Source organism: Phyllobates terribilis, unplaced genomic scaffold, assembly GCF_046119375.1.
Source record: "Phyllobates terribilis strain yellow unplaced genomic scaffold, ASM4611937v1 Scaffold_9__5_contigs__length_417890890, whole genome shotgun sequence".
Classification (NCBI taxonomy): Eukaryota; Metazoa; Chordata; class Amphibia; order Anura; family Dendrobatidae; genus Phyllobates; species Phyllobates terribilis.
Window position 1 is genome coordinate 300,745,742 of NW_027362769.1, and position 23,382 is coordinate 300,769,123.

A 23,382-nucleotide genomic window follows, 5' to 3' on the forward strand; every position below is an offset into this window, starting at 1 on the left:
GGGCCCTTTATTGAACAACTCCATACAGACCACGGTTGGCAAGTTAGAACTGTAAGATTCACTACGTGAACCACTGGTGTTTTGTGGAAAAGCACATGTACACTGCGTTCCAAATTATTATGCAAAAAGTGTTTAGGAGTGATAAGGGAAGAATTTGTTTGTTTGTCAGTTAAACTCATTGATGGTGATGTGTGTCAGGGCTCTTTATATCACTGTAAGCAATTGCAGACACCTGTGCTAATTAGTTTGGCAGGTGTGTCCAATGAAAGGCAAGACTACTTAAAAAGGCTCTCTCACATTATTACACAGCCTACATTTTCTGCCAAAATGGGAAAGAAAAAGGATGTGTCGGCTGCTGAGAAGCAACAAATTGTGGAGTGTTTAGGTCAAGGCATGACTACAATCAACATTGTGTGATGATCAGGATGAAGTGTCTTGGCAATCAAGAAGTATGTAGCTGATTCACAGTACACACGTGTGCGTGCTGATAAGGGCAAATTGAGGACTCTTTCCTACAGGCAATTACGTCAGGTTGAAAGAGCAGCGGCAAAAAAGCCTTGTCATAGCAGCAGACAAGTTTTTGAAGCTGCTTGTGCCTCCAACGTCCACCGAACAACAAGATGCAGGGTCCTTCAGAGGTTTGCAGCTGTGCATACGCCATCCTGTCGACCTCCTCTATCCACTTCACACAAGCAGAAACGGCTCCAGTGGGCCAAACATTACATGAAGACTGATTTCAAAACTGTTTTGTTCACGGATGAGCGCCGTGCAGCGCTCGATGGTCCAGATGGATGGAGTGGAGGATGGCTGGTTGATGGACACCCCACGCAAACACGGCTACAGCGCCAACAAGGAGGAGGTGGAGTAATGTTTTGGGCTGGAATCATGGGGAGAGAGATTGTCGGCCCCTTTAGGATCCCTGAAGGCGCTAAAGATGAACTCCATAATGTATGTGGATTTTCTCAAACAGCACTTCCTGCCATGGTTCAAGAAGAAGAACCGTGTATTTCACAGCAAGATCATTTTTCTGCATGATAATGCACCATCTCATGCTGCACATAAAACATCTGCATCTCTGGCTGATATGGGCATAAAAGGGGACAAACTTATGGTGTGACCCCCATGCTCCCCTGACCTCTACCCCATTCAGAACCTTTGGAGCATCATTAAAAGGAGTGTCTATGATGGCGGGAGGCAGTTCACATCTAAGCAACAGCTCTGGGAGGGTATTCTGTCCTCATGCAAAACAATTGAAGCAGAAACCATCCAAAACCTGACAAATTCAATGGACGAGAGAGTTCAGAAGCTCCTTTCGAACAAGGGGTCCTATGTGAAAATGTAACATCACCTAGAATAAAGTTTTGAGTTGAAAACTGTTTGATTTCAGTTTCTAACAACCTGCTAATGCTTATAATTTCAAAAATGACCATTTTTTTGGTCTTTATTAAAATGAAAAGGTTGATCGAAAAGTTTGGGGGATCTAAGAGTGTGGCAACCCAGTAGTCATGATTACTTCGAATTCTGACAATATGAGGGTCATGCTGCAGGTAGTGCAGCAAGAAGGCACTTATGTGTCTTGCGCATCTCGGAGCCCCAAAATTATTTTCCGGGCTAGATGCAGCTAAAAATTATTATTAATTTTAAATCTGGTGAAGCTTTAGTATAGATGGCCTAATAGGATCAGTGCTGCACACTGCTACAAAGCCCAAATTATTTTCCAGTCAAGATACAGATAAACATGATTAGTAATTTTAAATCTGGTGGAGCTTATTATAGATGGCCTAATAGAATCAGTGCTGCACACTGCTACAAAGCCCAAATTATTTTCCAGCCAAGATACAGATAAACATGATTAGTAATTTGAAAGCTTAAAACGGTTGGTAGGGTGATTTTAACCAATCATCAAGCTTTTACTCTTCCCAGGATGACACAAGGGGAGAAAAGTCGTTTCGGATCCATGATTTGTTCATCTTTATGAACGTGAGTCTGTCTACATTATCAGTGGAGAGCCGCGTGCGCTTATCTGTCAGCACACCACCAGCAGCGCTGAACACACGTTCAGACAGAACGCTGGCTGCGGGGCATGACAAGATCTCCAAGGCGTAAGTGGCTAGCTCCGGCCATTTATCCAGATTGGAAGCCCAAAAAGAGCAAGGGTCCAGTGACACAGTCGTGACTTCAATGTTTACTTGGAGATACTCCTGTACCATCGTCTCTAGGCGTTGACTATGTGTCAGACTTCTTGTCTCCTGTAGCCTTGCAAAGGATGGGCTAAAAAAGTGGTGAAATGATTCCGCAAAATTGATGTTACCAGCAGATACTGTGGTTCTGTTACGGTTTGAGTGCTGAACACTTGACGGTCCCACGGTTGGCAAGTTGGAACTGTGAGATTCACTACGTGCACCACTGGTATTTTGTGGAAAAGCACATGTAAGATTCTGCAACAGTCTCTGCTGATACTCCTGCATGCGTGCATCCCTTTCTATGGCAGGAATAATTTCTGCAAATTTACTTTTGTACCGGGGATCTAACAGTGTGGCAACCCAGTAGTCAGGATTATTTCTAATTCTCACAATTCGAGGGTCATGTTGCAGGTAGTGCAGCAAGAAGGCACTCATGTGTGTTGCGCATCCAGGAGCACCAAGTCCCTTTTGTGTTGGTGGCGAGGTAACAATCATGCTTCCTTCCTCTGTCCTCTCCCCCCAACCTCGCACAACAGAAATGTGATCAAGGTCTCCCTCATCTGATGAGTCTTCCATCAGTTCGTCCTCCACTTCTTCCTGGGCTCCTGCACGTTCCTCACTAGTTTGGCTGCTACCATGCGCCCTGGTAAAACCATCTCCCCCACCCTCACATGCCTGCCTCCTTGGTGCTGCCGACCGTCTGGACCTTGCAGATGTTAGCCCTTCCGCATACAACTCCTCCTCCTCTACTTCCTCCACCTCCTCTTGTGCCACCACCTGACTCCGAATTCTGTTTAACATGTGCTCCAGCATGTAAATCACCGGAATAGTCATGCTGATAATTGCATCGTCAGCACTAAACATCTTCGTCGCCATTTCAAAACTGTGCAGAAGGGTGCATAGGTCCCTGATCTGAGACCACTCCTCCAGCGTGATTTGCCCCACCTCTGAATCTCGTTGGCCCAGGCTATACGTCAGAAACTATTGCACCAGGGCTTGTCGGTGCTGCCACAGTCGCTGCAACATGTGCAGAGTTGAATTCCACCGGGTAGGCACATCGCATTTTAGCCGGTGAAATGGCAGGCCCAACGACTTCTGTAGAGATGTAAGTCGCTGAGCTGCGGGATGCGAACGGCGGAAGTGAGCACACAGCGACCGTGCCCTCTGCAGAAGGCCATCTAGTCTGGGATAGTGGGCTAAAAATTGCTGGACAACCAGGTTCAACACGTGAGCCATACAAGGCACGTGTGTGACATTGCCCCGGCGAAGGGCCGCACCCAGGTCTGCAGGATTGTCGCACACGGCCTTCCCTGGTTTCAGGTCCAGTGGAGACAACCATTCATGAAATTGGTTCTCCAGAGCTGACCACAACTCCTCAGCTGTGTGACTCACATTTCCCAGACATTTCAATGTAAAAACCGCCTGATGACGTTGAGCCCTACTGCCAGCATAGTAAGGAGGTGTGCAGGATCCCTTCTGCGCAGTTAGAAAGCTTGTGGCATGACCAGACAGGCTTTGGGTGCAGGTGGAAGACCGAGAGAAGGTTGAGGAGGCAGAAGCAGTGGAGGAACTTTGACATAAAGAGGATTGACGCACAACTCGTGGGGACGGCAAGACTTGGACAGCAGCCCCTTGTCCTGCTGTCACCATAGTTACCCAGTGCCCAGTCAGCGACATGTAACGCCCCTGTCCATGCCTACTCGTCCAAGTGTCTGTGGTGAAATGCACCCTGTCACACACAGAGTTTCTCAAAGAAGCGGTGATGTTGTGTGCGACATGCTGGTGGAGCGCAGGCACACCTTTCTTTGAGAAGTAGTGCCGACTGGGCATCTGGTACTGGGGCACTGCGACGGACATAAGGTCTCGAAAATCCTCTGTGTCCACCAGGCGGAAAGGCAGCATTTCTGTAGCCAAGAGCTTGCAGATTGTGAAATTCAACCTCTTAGCTTTCTCATGGCTAGGAGGAAATGGTCTTTTACTTGTCCACATCTGAGGGACCGAGGGCTGGCTATTGTGCTTAGACGGGGTTGATAAGGGTGTCCCCGGCAAACTGCCGGTCTGTGAGGAAGATGCAGGCGGACATGTTAGGTTGCCTTGATCCAAAGGTGGTGCTATCGATGTCGGACAGCGCTCAACACCAGCTGGTGTTACCACCTCCAAAGAAAATGATGACCTGCCAATCACGCTGGCTGTTGCGGGTAAAGAGGTGGCAGGTCTGCGCCCCAAAACAGGTGTGACTGCTGTCCCCCAGTCACAGAGGATGAAGAGGCCGCGGATGCACAAGATATGGCAGATGGTGGTTGGCCCGGCCGGCTAGGCCGCATTGTAGCACACTGAGCTTCCCACTGCAACTTATGCTTCATGTCCATGTGCCGGTTCATGCATGAAGTACTCAAACTATGTATTTTTTGGCCTCTACTTAGCTTTTGCTGACAAATGTTACAGATAACACGAGTTGGGTCATCTTTATCGATCTGAAAAAATGCCCAGGCTATGCAAGGCTTAGCACCCATGCGACCTGAAGAGCCACCACGACTTGTGGTGAGAGGCAGAGTTGTGTTTGAGGATGCAGTTGTTGACGTGCTTCCAGTACTACGTCTCTGTCCAGGAAGGCGCAACCTGACCTCGTCGTCACTAGCATCTTCCTCCACCTCCTCTGCTGACCTCATCTCTTGGCTGACTGTGGGTTGACAGTAAGTGGGATCTCCAACCTCATCATCATCACCCTGTGCGTTATCACACCCGTCGTCCTCAGAGCCAACCTGTTCCTGCCCTGACAAAAAACTAAAGTTGTCGCTCCAATCAGGTATTTGAGTCTTATCATCGTCTTCCTCATTGTCTCCACCAACAGGAGTTACAGTTTGGGAATGAGGGTCTACATTATGGTCAGAACCTTCTGCGTCTGGTCCTGGATCCGACTCATAAAGATTCTGGGCATCAGTGCAGATCATTTCCTCGTCTGGATTCACAGAAGCGCTGGAGTCGACCTCTGATTCCCAGGCTATAGTATGAGTAAACAGCTCTGCAGACTCAACCATCTGTTCTACCTCATACTCAGACGGGCAGCTGGAGATTTGGGAGCTGTGAGGAAGCAAGTGCGATTGGGGTGACACCTTTGAGGACTGGAGTATTTGTGATGTTGAAGTTGATGTGGAGGAGAGCCCACTTAAAGGAGCACTTGATATCCGTTGAAGCACCTGCTGTTTTTGTGCCTCATCTGGAATTTGTAGCGATTGGCGTGGCCGTAAGAAAGGTATCTTATCACATTGTTCGCTAAAAGAAGTAGACATTTTAGTTTGGCTGGAAGATGGTCTTTCTTCTGCAGATGTTACTGTTGCTTTAACACCTACCCCACGGACACAACCTTTTTTCCCCTTCCCAACACGCCTATTCCCCTTTGCACCAGCAGCAGGCCTTTTTCCACTCATTTTGGTGGTTAACTAATTCACAACTCTGGAGTTGTTTGCACAAAAAAACAATGGATGGGAACCGAGCAGAGCTGAGTGGCCAAACTGTGGTATTAGGCCAAAACTATTGGCTGGGTTAGATGCAGAAAAAAATTATATTCAATTTGCAACCTGATGGAGGTCTGTATAGATGGACTAATAGAACAAGTCCCACACACAGCTAGAAGGCCAAATATTTTTTCAGAGGTAGATGCAGAAAAAAATTATATTCAGTTTGCAACCTTATGGAGGTCAGTATAGATGGACTAATAGAACAAGTCCCACACACAGTCTAGAAGGTCAAATATTTTTTCAGAGGTAGATGCAGAAAAAAATTATATTCAGTTTGCAACCTTATGGAGGTCAGTATAGATGGACTAATAGAACAAGTCCCACACACAGCTAGAAGGTCAAATATTTTTTCAGAGGTAGATCGAGAAAAAAATTATATTCAGTTTGCAACCTTATGGAGGTCAGTATAGATGGACTAATACAACAAGTCCCACACACAGCTAGAAGCCCAATATTTTTTCAGAGGTAGATGCAGAAAAAAATATATTCAGTTTGCAACCTGATGGAGGTCTGTATAGATGGTTAATAGAACAAGTCCCACACACAGCTAGAAGCCCAATATTTTTTCAGAGGTAGATGCAGAAAAAGATATATTCAGTTTGCAACCTGATTGGGTTCTGTATAGATGGATTAATAGAACAAGTCCCACACACAGCTAGAAGCCCAATATTTTTTCAGAGGTAGATGAAGAAAAAAATATATGCAGTTTGCAACCTGATGGAGGTCAGTATAGATGGACTAATAGAACAAGTCCCACACACAGCTAGAAGGCCAAATATTTTTTCAGAGGTAGATGCAGAAAAAAATTATATTCAGTTTGCAACCTTATGGAGGTCAGTATAGATGGACTAATAGAACAAGTCCCACACACAGCTAGAAGGCCAAATATTTTGTCAGAGGTAGATGCAGAAAAAAATTATATTCAGTTTGCAACCTTATGGAGGTCAGTATAGATGGACTAATACAACAAGTCCCACACACAGCTAGAAGCCCAATATTTTTTCAGAGGTAGATGCAGAAAAAAATATATTCAGTTTGCAACCTGATGGAGGTCTGTATAGATGGATTAATAGAACAAGTCCCACACACAGCTAGAAGCCCAATATTTTTTCAGAGGTAGATGCAGAAAAAAATATATTCAGTTTGCAACCTGATGGAGGTCTGTATAGATGGATTAATAGAACAAGTCCCACACACAGCTAGAAGCCCAATATTTTTTCAGAGGTAGGTGAAGAAAAAAATATATGCAGTTTGCAACCTGATGGAGGTCAGTATAGATGGACTAGTACAGCAAGTCCCACACACAGCTAGAAACCCAATATTTTTTCAGAGCTAGATGCAGAAAAAAATTATATTCAATTTGCAACCTGATGGAGGTCAGTATAGATGGACTAATAGAACAAGTCCCACACACAGCTAGAAGGCCAAATATTTTTTCAGAGGTAGATGCAGAAAAAAATTATATTCAGTTTGCAACCTTATGGAGGTCAGTATAGATGGACTAATAGAACAAGTCCCACACACAGCTAGAAGGCCAAATATTTTTTCAGAGGTAGATGCAGAAAAAAATTATATTCAGTTTGCAACCATATGGAGGTCAGTATAGATGGACTAATAGAACAAGTCCCACACACAGCTAGAAGGCCAAATATTTTTTCAGAGGTAGATGCAGAAAAAAATATATTCAGTTTGCAACCTGATGGAGGTCTGTATAGATGGATTAATAGAACAAGTCCCACACACAGCTAGAAGCCCAATATTTTTTCAGAGCTAGATGCAGAAAAAAATTATATTCAATTTGCAACCTGATGGAGGTCAGTATAGATGGACTAATAGAATGATGCTATGCCCAAAAGATTTTACTTCACTAGGTGCAGTAAAAAAATTGGTATTCTATACACAGGTGGTATATCTTGCAACACAGATAGGCTACTCCACTGACTAACACACTCTGCAATAGGCCAAAAAGGATTAGCTTTGCTAGATTCAGCCAAATGCTGTGAAAAAAACTTGCACAGCACTGGCACAGACCTGCCTGGCAAAAACTGATAGGAACTGATGTAACCTAGTCCTGAAAAGGACTCCAATTACAATTAGTCTGTACTCCCACAATCTATCTATTTAAGAGCACAGACCTCCCTGATAAAAGTCGTAGGAAATGCTGTAACCTAGTCCTTAAAAGGACTGCAATCACAACTATTCCCTACTCCCAAGCTATCTGTAGATTTGTGCGAAAATTGGCTTGAAATTAACAAGGTATAGCGCACACAGAAACAGCGGTGCCGTCTAACACGCAGCTGCAGCAGTGAGAAAATGGTGGCGACGGGGAAAATGGCTTGGTCTTATAGGGCAAGGACATGTGACATACACTGCCAATGACACATGCCCTTGCTTGTGTGAAAAAAAGCACTTCGCTCCGTGTGTGCGCTGCTGATAGGCTGACAGATTGCACCTCCCCACTGCAAATGCGGGAAAGAGAAAAAAAAATGGAGATCTTCATTGTTCCTGCAGAGATCCATCCCCTGCCCCTCCCCCCACCCCGCTGTACACTCAAACTGCGTATTAACATTAATTTTCATCATTACTGAGAAAATATCCAGTTATGATTTTGGTGCACGAACAGTTATCGAACAGCTGAATTTTTCTCAAATTGTTCGTGTTCGCCGAACGGCTCGAACACCGCCCCAAACAGCTCGAATTTGAGATTGGCGAACAGTTCGAGTAGAACAACGCTCATCTCTAAACAGGAGATACTGAGTTCAAATCTCTGCAGTGCCTTCTTTTCATCTTCTCAGTATGAAGCTTTCTATCCTCATATTGAGATAACATCAAATTGGCCTTTTGCTAATTCTCTGTGATAGTGCAATAGTGGGAGTAAGAATCTGCTATAAGTGCTAAAGAGGAAGAAATATGGAATCAAGCATGAAAAAAGTAAAACCAGTGGATTTTATTTTACTATTTTGAAATGCCTCCTCCTTACGTATCTGACTCTCTAAGCAAAGTTTGATAGCAGCCTTCTTGAATGGTAGAAGATTTAAACTTTCATGTTTGAAGAATTCATTGCTTGGGCAGAAAATAAAACCTTGAGCTGGAAACTTAAAAGAATCAGAAAAGAAATAGGACAGATTGAATTCAAAGCCATGCATGCATAGCTCAATCTCTTAACTGCATTGTTAATGTATCATCTTAACTACACAGCCAACTTGCCTGCATGAACAAGTAGAAACCAGACGATAGGACTATAGCAGCTTTCTTGAAAGAGAAAAGAATCAACTTTCATGCTTGAAGTATACACCATTTTGCCTAAAAATGAAAGCCAATCTTGTCAAAGGGACAGAAGCAGATTATATCAACGAAGATGGGACTCAAACCCATGCATACAGAGCACAAAGGATTAGCAGTCAATCGCCTTAACCACTCGGCCACCTCGTCTACATGACCAAGTCTAAATTAGGAGGTAAGATCTCATGAGGATTTTAAGCTGTCAGGGTGTTTTTGCTGAAGATTGTATAAAGGCTTTTTGCAGTGTGGCCTCATCTCATCTCCTAGAGTATCTATTGTCTAAAGTTAGATTAGGACAAACCTTATCAGAAATGAACCAGTGCAAAGGGTTTAATAGCAACTTATCAATCATTCCTAATTGTTTCTACTTTTGGCACTGCAGTGGCATTCTTTCAATCTGTCTATTCTGTCTCATGACTGGGAAGCAAAACAAGTCCCAATTTCCAGCTGTGATAAAAGATGGATCATTTAATTATGGAACTTCAAATCCCAAGCCCTTGTTCTCGATACAGCTTCTGTCGCATTCTGCAAATTTGTCATGGTCCTTTTTGAGAATTCTCTTCAAAAAATACTCGGTTTCTTAATTGCCATGACTGAGAGCGACATCTTATTCAATGCTTCTGCTGTGCGTGGAATGGAACTGAAGCTCAATGTTGTTTTGCTCAATTAACCACTTGAAATTATCGATTAGTGACTAAATCTTCCCTGGCTTTCCCGTCCTCACCAGCTTGTGGTGCTGTGGCTTAGTTGGTTAAAGCGCCTGTCTAGTAAACAGGAGATCCTGAGTTCAAATCTCAGCAGTGCCTTCTTTTCATCTTCTCAGTATGAAGCTTTCTATTCTCATAGTGGGACAACATCAAATTGGCCTTTGCTAAGTCTCTGTGATAGTGCAATAGTGGGACTAAGAATCTGCTATAAGTGCTAAAGAGGAAGAAATATGGAATCAAGCATGAAAAAAGTAAAACCAGTGGATTTTATTTTACTATTTTGAAATGCCTCCTCCTTACGTATCTGACTCTCTAAGCAAAGTTTGATAGCAGCCTTCTTGAATGGTAGAAGATTTAAACTTTCATGTTTGAAGATTTCATTGCTTGGGCAGAAAATAAAACCTTGAGCTGGAAACTTAAAAGAATCAGAAAAGAAATAGGACAGATTGAATTCAAAGCCATGCATGCATAGCTCAATCTCCTAACTGCATTGTTAATGTATCATCTTAACTACACAGCCAACTTGCCTGCATGAACATGTAGAAACCAGACGATAGGACTATAGCAGCTTTCGTGAAAGAATCATAGAATCATAGAATGGTAGAGTTGGAAGGGGCCTCCTGGGTCATCTGGTCCAACCCCCTGCTCAAAGCAGGATTCACTAGATCATCTCAGACAGATGTCTGTCCAGCCTCTGTTTGAAGACGTCCATTGAAGGGGAACTCACCACCTCTCGTGGCAGCCTGTTCCACTCATTAATCACCCTAACTGTCAAAAAGTTTTTTCTAATATCTAATCTGTGTCTCCTCCCATTTAGTTTCATCCCATTGCTTCTAGTCTTTTCTTGTGCAAATGAGAATAAAGATGATCCTTCTACAATGTGACAGCCCTTGACATATTTGTAGACAGCTATTAAGTCTCCTCTCAGTCTTCTTTTTTGCAAACTAAACATTCCCAAATCCTGCAACCGTTCCTCATAGGACATGGTTTGCAGACCAGTCACCATTCTGGTCGCTCTTCTCTGAACTTGCTCCAGTTTGTCTATGTCTTTTTTAAAATGTGGTGCCCAAAACTGTACACAGTATTCCAGATGAGGTCTGACCAAAGAGGAGTAAAGACCAATAATGACTTCACGTGATCTAGACTGTATGCTTCTGTTAATACATCCCAGAATTGTATTTGCCTTTTTTGCTGCTGCATCACACTGTTGACTCATGTTCAGTCTATGATCTATTAGTATACCTAAGTCTTTTTCACATGTACTGTTGCTTAGCTCTATTCCTCCCATTCTGTATATGCTTTTTTCATTTTTATTGCCCAGATGTAGTACTTTGCATTTTTCCCTGTTAAAAACCATTCTGTTGTTTGCTGCCCACTGCTCCAGTTTATTTAGGTCTTTTTGAATCCTCTCTCTCTTCTCTAGTATTAGCTATCCCTCCTAGCTTTGTGTCATCAGCAAATTTAATCAGTTTACCCTCAATTCCTTCATCTAAATCATTGATAAAGATGTTGAACAATACAGGTCCCAGGACGGAGCCCTGTGGTACCCCACTTGAGACATTCATCCAGCTGGATGTGAAGCCATTTACAACCACCCTTTGAGTCCGATCACTAAGCCAGTTATGAATCCACCTAACAGTTGCCTGGTCCATTGCATACTTGGTCATTTTTTCAATAAGGATGGTGTGAGATACTTTGTCAAATGCTTTGCTGAAGTCAAGATATACTATATCTACAGCATTTCCCTGATCCACCCAGTCAGTGATTCTGTCATAGAAGGAAATTAAGTTAGTCTGACATGACTTGTTAGTTACAAACCCATGCTGACTCTGGTTAATCACTTCATTCTTATCCATGTACTTAAATACATGTTGTTTAATAATTTGTTCAAAGATCTTTCCTGGTATAGAAGTCAGACTCACCGGCCTATAGTTCCCTGGGTCCACCTTCTTCCCCTTTTTGAAGATAGGAACAACATTTGCTCTTCTCCAGTCTTCTGGGACTTCTCCTGTTCTCCAAAAATTTTCTCCAAGAAAGAGAAAAGAATCAACTTTCATGCTTGAAGTATACACCATTTTGCCTAAACATGAAAGCCAATCTTGTCAAAGGGAAAGAAGCAGATTATACCGACGAGGATGGGATTCAAACCCATACGTGCAGAGCACAATGGATTAGCAGTCCATCACCTTAACCACTCGGCCAACTCATCTACATGACCAAGATTAAATTAGGAGGTAAGATCTCATGAGGATTTTAAGCTGTCAGGGTGTTTTTACTGAAGATTGTATAAAGGCTTTTGGCAGTGTGGCCTCATCTCATCTCCTAGAGTATCTATTGTCTAAAGTTAGATTAGGACAAACCTTATCAGAAATGAACCAGTGCAAAGGGTTTTAATAGCAACTTATCAATCATTCCTAATTGTTTCTACTTTTGGCACTGCAGTGGCATTCTTTCAATCTGTATATTCTGTCTCATGACTGGGAAGCAAAACAAGTCCCAATTTCCAGCTGTGATAAAAGATGGATCATTTAATTATGGAACTTCAAATCCAAAGCCCTTGTCCTTGATACAGCTTCTGTCGCATTCTGCAAATTTGTCATGGTCCTTTTCGAGAATGCTCTTCAAAAATTACTCTGTTTCTTAATTGCCATGACTGAGAGCGACATCTTATTCAATGATTCTGCTGTGCGTGGAATGGAACTGAAGCTCAATGTTGTTTTGCTCAATTAACCACTTGAAATTATCGATTAGTGACTAAATCTTCCCTGGCTTTCCTGTCTTCATCAGCTTGTGGTGCTGTGGCTTAGTTGGTTAAAGCACCTGTCTAGTAAACAAGAGATTCTGAGTTCAAATCTCTGCAGTGCCTTCTTTTCATCTTCTCAGTATGAAGCTTTCTATCCTCATATTGGGATAACATCAAATTGGTCTTTTGCTAATTCTCTGTGATAGTGCAATAGTGGGAGTAAGAATCTGCTATAAGTGCTAAAGAGGAAGAAATATGGAATCAAGCATGAAAAAAGTAAAACCAGTGGATTTTATTTTACTATTTTGAAATGCCTCCTCCTTACGTATCTGACTCTCTAAGCAAAGTTTGATAGCAGCCTTCTTGAATGGTAGAAGATTTAAACTTTCATGTTTGAAGAATTCATTGCTTGGGCAGAAAATAAAACCTTGAGCTGGAAACTTAAAAGAATCAGAAAAGAAATAGGACAGATTGAATTCAAAGCCATGCATGCATAGCTCAATCTCTTAACTGAATTGTTAATGTATCATCTTAACTACACAGCCAACTTGCCTGCATGAACAAGTAGAAACCAGAAGATAGGACTATAGCAGCTTTCTTGAAAGAGAAAAGAATCAACTTTCATGCTTGAAGTATACACCATTTTGCCTAAAAATGATAGCCAATCTTGTCAAAGGGAAAGAATCAGATTATATCAACGAGGATGGCATTCAAACCCATGCGTGCAGAGCACAATGGATTAGCAGTCCATCGCCTTAACCACTCGGCCACCTCGTGTACATGATGAAGTCTAAATTAGGAGGTAAGATCTCATGAGGATTTTAAGCTGTCAGGGTGTTTTTGCTGAAGATTGTATAAAGGCTTTTGGCAGTGTGGCCTCATCTCATCTCCTAGAGTATCTATTGTCTAAAGTTAGATTAGGACAAACCTTATCAGAAATGAACCAGTGCAATGGGTTTTAATAGCAACTTATCAATCATTCTCAATTGTTTCTACTTTTGGCACTGCAGTGGCATTCTTTCAATCTGTCTATTCTGTCTCATGACTGGGAAGCAAAACAAGTCCCAATTTCCAGCTGTGATAAAAGATGGATCATTTAATTATGGAACTTCAAATCCCAAGCCCTTGTCCTTGATACAGCTTCTGTCGCATTCTGCAAATTTGTCATTGTCCTTTTCGAGAATGCTCTTCAAAAATGACTTAGTTTCTTAATTGCCATGACTGAGAGCGACATCTTATTCAATGCTTCTGCTGTGCGTGGAATGGAACTGAAGCTCAATGTTGTTTTGCTCAATTAACCACTTTAAATTATCGATTAGTGACTAAATCTTCCCTGGCTTTCCCGTCCTCACCAGCTTGTGATGCAGTGGCTTAGTTGGTTAAAGCGCCTGTCTAGTAAACAGGAGATCCTGAGTTCAAATTTCAGCAGTGCCTTCTTTTTATCTTCTCAGTATGAAGCTTTCTATACTCATAGTGGGATAACATCAAATTGGCCTTTGCTAAGTCTCTGTGATAGTGCAATATTGGGAGTAAGAATCTGCTATAAGTGCTAAAGAGGAAGAAAGATGGAATCAAGCATGAAAAAAGTGAAACCAGAGGATTTTATTTTACTATTTTGAAATGCTTCCTCCTTACGTATCTGACTCTCTAAGCAAAGTTTGATAGCAGCCTTCTTGAATGGTAGAAGATTTAAACTTTCATGTTTGAAGAATTCATTGCTTGGGCAGAAAATAAAACCTTGAGCTGGAAACTTAAAAGAATCAGAAAAGAAATAGGACAGATTGAGTTCAAAGCCATGCATGCATAGCTCAATCTCTTAACTGCATTGTTAATGTATCATCTTAACTACACAGCCAACTTGCCTGCATGAACAAGTAGAAACCAGACGATAGGACTATAGCAACTTTCTTGAAAGAGAAAAGAATCAACTTTTATGCTTGAAGTATACACCATTTTGCCTAAAAATGAAAGCCAATCTTGTCAAAGGGAAATAATCAGATTATACCAACGAGGATGGGATTCGAACCCATGCATGCAGAGCACAATGGATTAGCAGTCAATTGCCTTAACCACTCGGCCACCTCGTCTACATGACCAAGTCTAAATTAGGAGGTAAGATCTCATGAGGATTTTAAGCTGTCAGGGTGTTTTTGCTGAAGATTGTATAAAGGCTTTTGGCAGTGTGGCCTCATCTCATCTCCTAGAGTATCTATTGTCTAAAGTTAGATTAGGACAAACCTTATCATAAATGAACCAGTGCAAAGGGTTTTAATAGCAACTTATCAATCATTCCTAATTGTTTCTACTTTTGGCACTGCAGTGGCATTCTTTCAATTCTGTCTCATGACTGGGAAGCAAAACAAGTCCCAATTTCCAGCTGTGATAAAAGATGGATCATTTAATTATGGAACTTCAAATCCCAAGCCCTTGTTCTCGATACAGCTTCTGTCGCATTCTGCAAATTTGTCATGGTCCTATTCGAGAATGCTCTTCAAAAAATACTCGGTTTCTTAATTGCCATGACTGAGAGCGACATCTTATTCAATGCTTCTGCTGTGCGTGGAATGGAACTGAAGCTCAATGTTGTTTTGCTCAATTAACCACTTGAAATTATCGATTAGTGACTAAATCTTCCCTGGCTTTCCCGTCCTCACCAGCTTGTGATGCAGTGGCTTAGTTGGTTAAAGCGCCTCTCTAGTAAACAGGAGATCCTGAGTTCAAATTTCAGCAGTGCCTTCTTTTTATCTTCTCAGTATGAAGCTTTCTATACTCATAGTGGGATAACATCAAATTGGCCTTTGCTAAGTCTCTGTGATAGTGCAATATTGGGAGTAAGAATCTGCTATAAGTGCTAAAGAGGAAGAAAGATGGAATCAAGCATGAAAAAAGTGAAACCAGAGGATTTTATTTTACTATTTTGAAATGCCTCCTCCTTACGTATCTGACTCTCTAAGCAAAGTTTGATAGCAGCCTTCTTGAATGGTAGAAGATTTAAACTTTCATGTTTGAAGAATTCATTGCTTGGGCAGAAAATAAAACCTTGAGCTGGAAACTTAAAAGAATCAGAAAAGAAATAGGACAGATTGAGTTCAAAGCCATGCATGCATAGCTCAATCTCTTAACTGCATTGTTAATGTATCATCTTAACTACACAGCCAACTTGCCTGCATGAACAAGTAGAAACCAGACGATAGGACTATAGCAGCTTTCTTGAAAGAGAAAAAAATCAACTTTCATGCTTGAAGTATACACCATTTTGCCTAAAAATGAAAGCCAATCTTGTCAAAGGGAAAGAATCAGATTATACCAACGAGGATGGGATTCGAACCCATGCATGCAGAGCACAATGGATTAGCAGTCAATTGCCTTAACCACTCGGCCACCTCGTCTACATGACCAAGTCTAAATTAGGAGGTACGATCTCATGAGGATTTTAAGCTGTCAGGGTGTTTTTGCTGAAGATTGTATAAAGGCTTTTGGCAGTGTGGCCTCATCTCATCTCCTAGAGTATCTATTGTCTAAAGTTAGATTAGGACAAACCTTATCAGAAATGAACCAGTGCAAAGGGTTTTAATAGCAACTTATCAATCATTCCTAATTGTTTCTACTTTTGGCACTGCAGTGGCATTCTTTCAATTCTGTCTCATAACTGGGAAGCAAAACAAGTCCCAATTTCCAGCTGTGATAAAAGATGGATCATTTAATTATGGAACTTCAAATCCCAAGCCCTTGTTCTCGATACAGCTTCTGTCGCATTCTGCAAATTTGTCATGGTCCTATTCGAGAATGCTCTTCAAAAAATACTCGGTTTCTTAATTGCCATGACTGAGAGCGACATCTTATTCAATGCTTCTGCTGTGCGTGGAATGGAACTGAAGCTCAATGTTGTTTTGCTCAATTAACCACTTGAAATTATCGATTAGTGACTAAATCTTCCCTGGCTTTCCCGTCCTCACCAGCTTGTGGTGCTGTGGCTTAGTTGGTTAAAGCGCCTGTCTAGTAAACAGGAGATCCTGAATTCAAATTTCAGCAGTGCCTTCTTTTCATCTTCTCAGTATGAAGCTTTCTATCCTCATAGTGGGATAACATCAAATTGGCCTTTGCTAAGTCTCTGTGATAGTGCAATAGTGGGAGTAAGAATCTGCTATAAGTGCTAAAGAGGCAGAAATATGGAATTAAGCATGAAAAAAGTAAAACCAGTGGATTTTATTTTACTATTTTGAAATGCCTCCTCCTTACGTATCTGACTCTCTAAGCAAAGTTTGATAGCAGCCTTCTTGAATGGTAGAAGATTTAAACTTTCATGTTTGAAGAATTCATTGCTTGGGCAGAAAATAAAACCTTGAGCTGGAAACTTAAAAGAATCAGAAAAGAAATAGGACAGATTGAATTCAAAGCCATGCATGCATAGCTCAATCTCTTAACTGCATTGTTAATGTATCATCTTAACTACACAGCCAACTTGCCTGCATGAACAAGTAGAAACCAGAAGATAGGACTATAGCAGCTTTCTTGAAAGAGAAAAGAATCAACTTTCATGCTTGAAGTATACACCATTTTGCCTAAAAATGAAAGCCAATCTTGTCAAAGGGAAAGAATCAGATTATATCAACGAGGATGGGATTCAAACCCATGCGTGCAGAGCACAATGGATTAGCAGTCCATCGCCTTAACCACTCGGCCACCTCGTGTACATGACAAAGTCTAAATTAGGAGGTACGATCTCATGAGGATTTTAAGCTGTCAGGGTGTTTTTGCTGAAGATTGTATAAAAGCTTTTGGCAGTGTGGCCTCATCTCATCTCCTAGAGTATCTATTGTCTAAAGTTAGATTAGGACAAACCTTATCAGAAATGAACCAGTGCAAAGGGTTTTAATAGCAACTTATCAATCAATCCTAATTGTTTCTACTTTTGGCACTGCAGTGGCATTCTTTCAATTCTGTCTCATGACTGGGAAGCAAAACAAGTCCCAATTTCCAGCTGTGATAAAAGATGGATCATTTAATTATGGAACTTCAAATCCCAAGCCCTTGTTCTCGATACAACTTCTGTCGCATTCTGCAAATTTGTCATGGTCCTATTCGAGAATGCTCTTCAAAAAATACTCGGTTTCTTAATTGCCATGACTGAGAGCGACATCTTATTCAATGCTTCTGCTGTGCGTGGAATGGAACTGAAGCTCAATGTTGTTTTGCTCAATTAACCACTTGAAATTATCGATTAGTGACTAAATCTTCCCTGGCTTTCCCGTCCTCACCAGCTTGTGGTGCTGTGGCTTAGATGGTTAAAGCGCCTGTCTAGTAAACAGGAGATCCTGAATTCAAATTTCAGCAGTGCCTTCTTTTCATCTTCTCAGTATGAAGCTTTCTATCCTCATAGTGGGATAACATCAAATTGGCCTTTGCTAAGTCTCTGTGATAGTGCAATAGTGGGAGTAAGAATCTGCTATAAGTGCTAAAGAGGAAGAAATATGGAATCAAGCATGAAAAAAGTAAAACCAGTGGATTTTATTTTACTATTTTGAAATGCCTCCTCCTTACGTATCTGACTCTCTAAGCAAAGTTTGATAGCAGCCTTCTTGAATGGTAGAAGATTTAAACTTTCATGTTTGAAGAATTCATTGCTTGGGCAGAAAATAAAACCTTGAGCTGGAAACTTAAAAGAATCAGAAAAGAAATAGGACAGATTGAATTCAAAGCCATGCATGCATAGCTCAATCTCTTAACTGAATTGTTAATGTATCATCTTAACTACACAGCCAACTTGCCTGCATGAACAAGTAGAAACCAGAAGATAGGACTATAGCAGCTTTCTTGAAAGAGAAAAGAATCAACTTTCATGCTTGAAGTATACACCATTTTGCCTAAAAATGATAGCCAATCTTGTCAAAGGGAAAGAATCAGATTATATCAACGAGGATGGGATTCAAACCCATGCGTGCAGAGCACAATGGATTAGCAGTCCATCGCCTTAACCACTCGGCCACCTCGTGTACATGATGAAGTCTAAATTAGGAGGTAAGATCTCATGAGGATTTTAAGCTGTCAGGGTGTTTTTGCTGAAGATTGTATAAAGGCTTTTGGCAGTGTGGCCTCATCTCATCTCCTAGAGTATCTATTGTCTAAAGTTAGATTAGGACAAACCTTATCAGAAATGAACCAGTGCAATGGGTTTTAATAGCAACTTATCAATCATTCTCAATTGTTTCTACTTTTGGCACTGCAGTGGCATTCTTTCAATCTGTCTATTCTGTCTCATGACTGGGAAGCAAAACAAGTCCCAATTTCCAGCTGTGATAAAAGATGGATCATTTAATTATGGAACTTCAAATCCCAAGCCCTTGTCCTTGATACAGCTTCTGTCGCATTCTGCAAATTTGTCATGGTCCTATTCGAGAATGCTCTTCAAAAAATACTCGGTTTCTTAATTGCCATGACTGAGAGCGACATCTTATTCAATGCTTCTGCTGTGCGTGGAATGGAACTGAAGCTCAATGTTGTTTTGCTCAATTAACCACTTGAAATTATCGATTAGTGACTAAATCTTCCCTGGCTTTCCCGTCCTCACCAGCTTGTGATGCAGTGGCTTAGTTGGTTAAAGCGCCTGTCTAGTAAACAGGAGATCCTGAGTTCAAATTTCAGCAGTGCCTTCTTTTTATCTTCTCAGTATGAAGCTTTCTATACTCATAGTGGGATAACATCAAATTGGCCTTTGCTAAGTCTCTGTGATAGTGCAATATTGGGAGTAAGAATCTGCTATAAGTGCTAAAGAGGAAGAAAGATGGAATCAAGCATGAAAAAAGTGAAACCAGAGGATTTTATTTTACTATTTTGAAATGCCTCCTCCTTACGTATCTGACTCTCTAAGCAAAGTTTGATAGCAGCCTTCTTGAATGGTAGAAGATTTAAACTTTCATGTTTGAAGAATTCATTGCTTGGGCAGAAAATAAAACCTTGAGCTGGAAACTTAAAAGAATCAGAAAAGAAATAGGACAGATTGAGTTCAAAGCCATGCATGCATAGCTCAATCTCTTAACTGCATTGTTAATGTATCATCTTAACTACACAGCCAACTTGCCTGCATGAACAAGTAGAAACCAGACGATAGGACTATAGCAGCTTTCTTGAAAGAGAAAAAAATCAACTTTCATGCTTGAAGTATACACCATTTTGCCTAAAAATGAAAGCCAATCTTGTCAAAGGGAAAGAATCAGATTATACCAACGAGGATGGGATTCGAACCCATGCATGCAGAGCACAATGGATTAGCAGTCAATTGCCTTAACCACTCGGCCACCTCGTCTACATGACCAAGTCTAAATTAGGAGGTACGATCTCATGAGGATTTTAAGCTGTCAGGGTGTTTTTGCTGAAGATTGTATAAAGGCTTTTGGCAGTGTGGCCTCATCTCATCTCCTAGAGTATCTATTGTCTAAAGTTAGATTAGGACAAACCTTATCAGAAATGAACCAGTGCAAAGGGTTTTAATAGCAACTTATCAATCATTCCTAATTGTTTCTACTTTTGGCACTGCAGTGGCATTCTTTCAATTCTGTCTCATAACTGGGAAGCAAAACAAGTCCCAATTTCCAGCTGTGATAAAAGATGGATCATTTAATTATGGAACTTCAAATCCCAAGCCCTTGTTCTCGATACAGCTTCTGTCGCATTCTGCAAATTTGTCATGGTCCTATTCGAGAATGCTCTTCAAAAAATACTCGGTTTCTTAATTGCCATGACTGAGAGCGACATCTTATTCAATGCTTCTGCTGTGCGTGGAATGGAACTGAAGCTCAATGTTGTTTTGCTCAATTAACCACTTGAAATTATCGATTAGTGACTAAATCTTCCCTGGCTTTCCCGTCCTCACCAGCTTGTGGTGCTGTGGCTTAGTTGGTTAAAGCGCCTGTCTAGTAAACAGGAGATCCTGAATTCAAATTTCAGCAGTGCCTTCTTTTCATCTTCTCAGTATGAAGCTTTCTATCCTCATAGTGGGATAACATCAAATTGGCCTTTGCTAAGTCTCTGTGATAGTGCAATAGTGGGAGTAAGAATCTGCTATAAGTGCTAAAGAGGCAGAAATATGGAATTAAGCATGAAAAAAGTAAAACCAGTGGATTTTATTTTACTATTTTGAAATGCCTCCTCCTTACGTATCTGACTCTCTAAGCAAAGTTTGATAGCAGCCTTCTTGAATGGTAGAAGATTTAAACTTTCATGTTTGAAGAATTCATTGCTTGGGCAGAAAATAAAACCTTGAGCTGGAAACTTAAAAGAATCAGAAAAGAAATAGGACAGATTGAATTCAAAGCCATGCATGCATAGCTCAATCTCTTAACTGCATTGTTAATGTATCATCTTAACTACACAGCCAACTTGCCTGCATGAACAAGTAGAAACCAGAAGATAGGACTATAGCAGCTTTCTTGAAAGAGAAAAGAATCAACTTTCATGCTTGAAGTATACACCATTTTGCCTAAAAATGAAAGCCAATGTTGTCAAAGGGAAAGAATCAGATTATATCAACGAGGATGGGATTCAAACCCATGCGTGCAGAGCACAATGGATTAGCAGTCCATCGCCTTAACCACTCGGCCACCTCGTGTACATGACAAAGTCTAAATTAGGAGGTACGATCTCATGAGGATTTTAAGCTGTCAGGGTGTTTTTGCTGAAGATTGTATAAAAGCTTTTGGCAGTGTGGCCTCATCTCATCTCCTAGAGTATCTATTGTCTAAAGTTAGATTAGGACAAACCTTATCAGAAATGAACCAGTGCAAAGGGTTTTAATAGCAACTTATCAATCAATCCTAATTGTTTCTACTTTTGGCACTGCAGTGGCATTCTTTCAATTCTGTCTCATGACTGGGAAGCAAAACAAGTCCCAATTTCCAGCTGTGATAAAAGATGGATCATTTAATTATGGAACTTCAAATCCCAAGCCCTTGTTCTCGATACAACTTCTGTCGCATTCTGCAAATTTGTCATGGTCCTATTCGAGAATGCTCTTCAAAAAATACTCGGTTTCTTAATTGCCATGACTGAGAGCGACATCTTATTCAATGCTTCTGCTGTGCGTGGAATGGAACTGAAGCTCAATGTTGTTTTGCTCAATTAACCACTTGAAATTATCGATTAGTGACTAAATCTTCCCTGGCTTTCCCGTCCTCACCAGCTTGTGGTGCTGTGGCTTAGATGGTTAAAGCGCCTGTCTAGTAAACAGGAGATCCTGAATTCAAATTTCAGCAGTGCCTTCTTTTCATCTTCTCAGTATGAAGCTTTCTATCCTCATAGTGGGATAACATCAAATTGGCCTTTGCTAAGTCTCTGTGATAGTGCAATAGTGGGAGTAAGAATCTGCTATAAGTGCTAAAGAGGAAGAAATATGGAATCAAGCATGAAAAAAGTAAAACCAGTGGATTTTATTTTACTATTTTGAAATGCCTCCTCCTTACGTATCTGACTCTCTAAGCAAAGTTTGATAGCAGCCTTCTTGAATGGTAGAAGATTTAAACTTTCATGTTTGAAGAATTCATTGCTTGGGCAGAAAATAAAACCTTGAGCTGGAAACTTAAAAGAATCAGAAAAGAAATAGGACAGATTGAATTCAAAGCCATGCATGCATAGCTCAATCTCTTAACTGAATTGTTAATGTATCATCTTAACTACACAGCCAACTTGCCTGCATGAACAAGTAGAAACCAGAAGATAGGACTATAGCAGCTTTCTTGAAAGAGAAAAGAATCAACTTTCATGCTTGAAGTATACACCATTTTGCCTAAAAATGATAGCCAATCTTGTCAAAGGGAAAGAATCAGATTATATCAACGAGGATGGGATTCAAACCCATGCGTGCAGAGCACAATGGATTAGCAGTCCATCGCCTTAACCACTCGGCCACCTCGTGTACATGATGAAGTCTAAATTAGGAGGTAAGATCTCATGAGGATTTTAAGCTGTCAGGGTGTTTTTGCTGAAGATTGTATAAAGGCTTTTGGCAGTGTGGCCTCATCTCATCTCCTAGAGTATCTATTGTCTAAAGTTAGATTAGGACAAACCTTATCAGAAATGAACCAGTGCAATGGGTTTTAATAGCAACTTATCAATCATTCTCAATTGTTTCTACTTTTGGCACTGCAGTGGCATTCTTTCAATCTGTCTATTCTGTCTCATGACTGGGAAGCAAAACAAGTCCCAATTTCCAGCTGTGATAAAAGATGGATCATTTAATTATGGAACTTCAAATCCCAAGCCCTTGTCCTTGATACAGCTTCTGTCGCATTCTGCAAATTTGTCATGGTCCTATTCGAGAATGCTCTTCAAAAAATACTCGGTTTCTTAATTGCCATGACTGAGAGCGACATCTTATTCAATGCTTCTGCTGTGCGTGGAATGGAACTGAAGCTCAATGTTGTTTTGCTCAATTAACCACTTGAAATTATCGATTAGTGACTAAATCTTCCCTGGCTTTCCCGTCCTCACCAGCTTGTGATGCAGTGGCTTAGTTGGTTAAAGCGCCTGTCTAGTAAACAGGAGATCCTGAGTTCAAATTTCAGCAGTGCCTTCTTTTTATCTTCTCAGTATGAAGCTTTCTATACTCATAGTGGGATAACATCAAATTGGCCTTTGCTAAGTCTCTGTGATAGTGCAATATTGGGAGTAAGAATCTGCTATAAGTGCTAAAGAGGAAGAAAGATGGAATCAAGCATGAAAAAAGTGAAACCAGAGGATTTTATTTTACTATTTTGAAATGCTTCCTCCTTACGTATCTGACTCTCTAAGCAAAGTTTGATAGCAGCCTTCTTGAATGGTAGAAGATTTAAACTTTCATGTTTGAAGAATTCATTGCTTGGGCAGAAAATAAAACCTTGAGCTGGAAACTTAAAAGAATCAGAAAAGAAATAGGACAGATTGAGTTCAAAGCCATGCATGCATAGCTCAATCTCTTA

General features: G+C 41.0%; 1 protein-coding gene and 14 non-coding genes across 15 annotated transcripts in view; 6 read left to right on the plus strand and 9 right to left on the minus strand.

Annotated features, from left to right (window-relative positions):
* Positions 1-23,382, plus strand: part of LOC141160962 (dehydrogenase/reductase SDR family member 7B-like) — a 146,551-nt gene that overhangs the window by 44,548 nt on the left and 78,621 nt on the right. The window lies entirely within an intron of this gene.
* Positions 9,716-9,789, plus strand: TRNAT-AGU (transfer RNA threonine (anticodon AGU)). Its single transcript has one exon. It is a non-coding gene; the product is annotated as a tRNA-Thr (tRNA).
* Positions 11,818-11,899, minus strand: TRNAS-GCU (transfer RNA serine (anticodon GCU)). The gene has a single exon. It is a non-coding gene; the product is annotated as a tRNA-Ser (tRNA).
* On the minus strand, positions 13,128-13,210 carry TRNAS-GCU (transfer RNA serine (anticodon GCU)). The gene has a single exon. It is a non-coding gene; the product is annotated as a tRNA-Ser (tRNA).
* TRNAS-GCU (transfer RNA serine (anticodon GCU)) lies at positions 14,439-14,520 on the minus strand. The gene has a single exon. It is a non-coding gene; the product is annotated as a tRNA-Ser (tRNA).
* On the minus strand, positions 15,741-15,822 carry TRNAS-GCU (transfer RNA serine (anticodon GCU)). Its single transcript has one exon. It is a non-coding gene; the product is annotated as a tRNA-Ser (tRNA).
* TRNAT-AGU (transfer RNA threonine (anticodon AGU)) lies at positions 16,398-16,471 on the plus strand. Its single transcript has one exon. It is a non-coding gene; the product is annotated as a tRNA-Thr (tRNA).
* On the minus strand, positions 17,042-17,124 carry TRNAS-GCU (transfer RNA serine (anticodon GCU)). The gene has a single exon. It is a non-coding gene; the product is annotated as a tRNA-Ser (tRNA).
* TRNAT-AGU (transfer RNA threonine (anticodon AGU)) lies at positions 17,700-17,773 on the plus strand. Its single transcript has one exon. It is a non-coding gene; the product is annotated as a tRNA-Thr (tRNA).
* On the minus strand, positions 18,344-18,426 carry TRNAS-GCU (transfer RNA serine (anticodon GCU)). Its single transcript has one exon. It is a non-coding gene; the product is annotated as a tRNA-Ser (tRNA).
* On the minus strand, positions 19,655-19,736 carry TRNAS-GCU (transfer RNA serine (anticodon GCU)). Its single transcript has one exon. It is a non-coding gene; the product is annotated as a tRNA-Ser (tRNA).
* TRNAT-AGU (transfer RNA threonine (anticodon AGU)) lies at positions 20,312-20,385 on the plus strand. Its single transcript has one exon. It is a non-coding gene; the product is annotated as a tRNA-Thr (tRNA).
* Positions 20,956-21,038, minus strand: TRNAS-GCU (transfer RNA serine (anticodon GCU)). Its single transcript has one exon. It is a non-coding gene; the product is annotated as a tRNA-Ser (tRNA).
* On the plus strand, positions 21,614-21,687 carry TRNAT-AGU (transfer RNA threonine (anticodon AGU)). The gene has a single exon. It is a non-coding gene; the product is annotated as a tRNA-Thr (tRNA).
* TRNAS-GCU (transfer RNA serine (anticodon GCU)) lies at positions 22,258-22,340 on the minus strand. The gene has a single exon. It is a non-coding gene; the product is annotated as a tRNA-Ser (tRNA).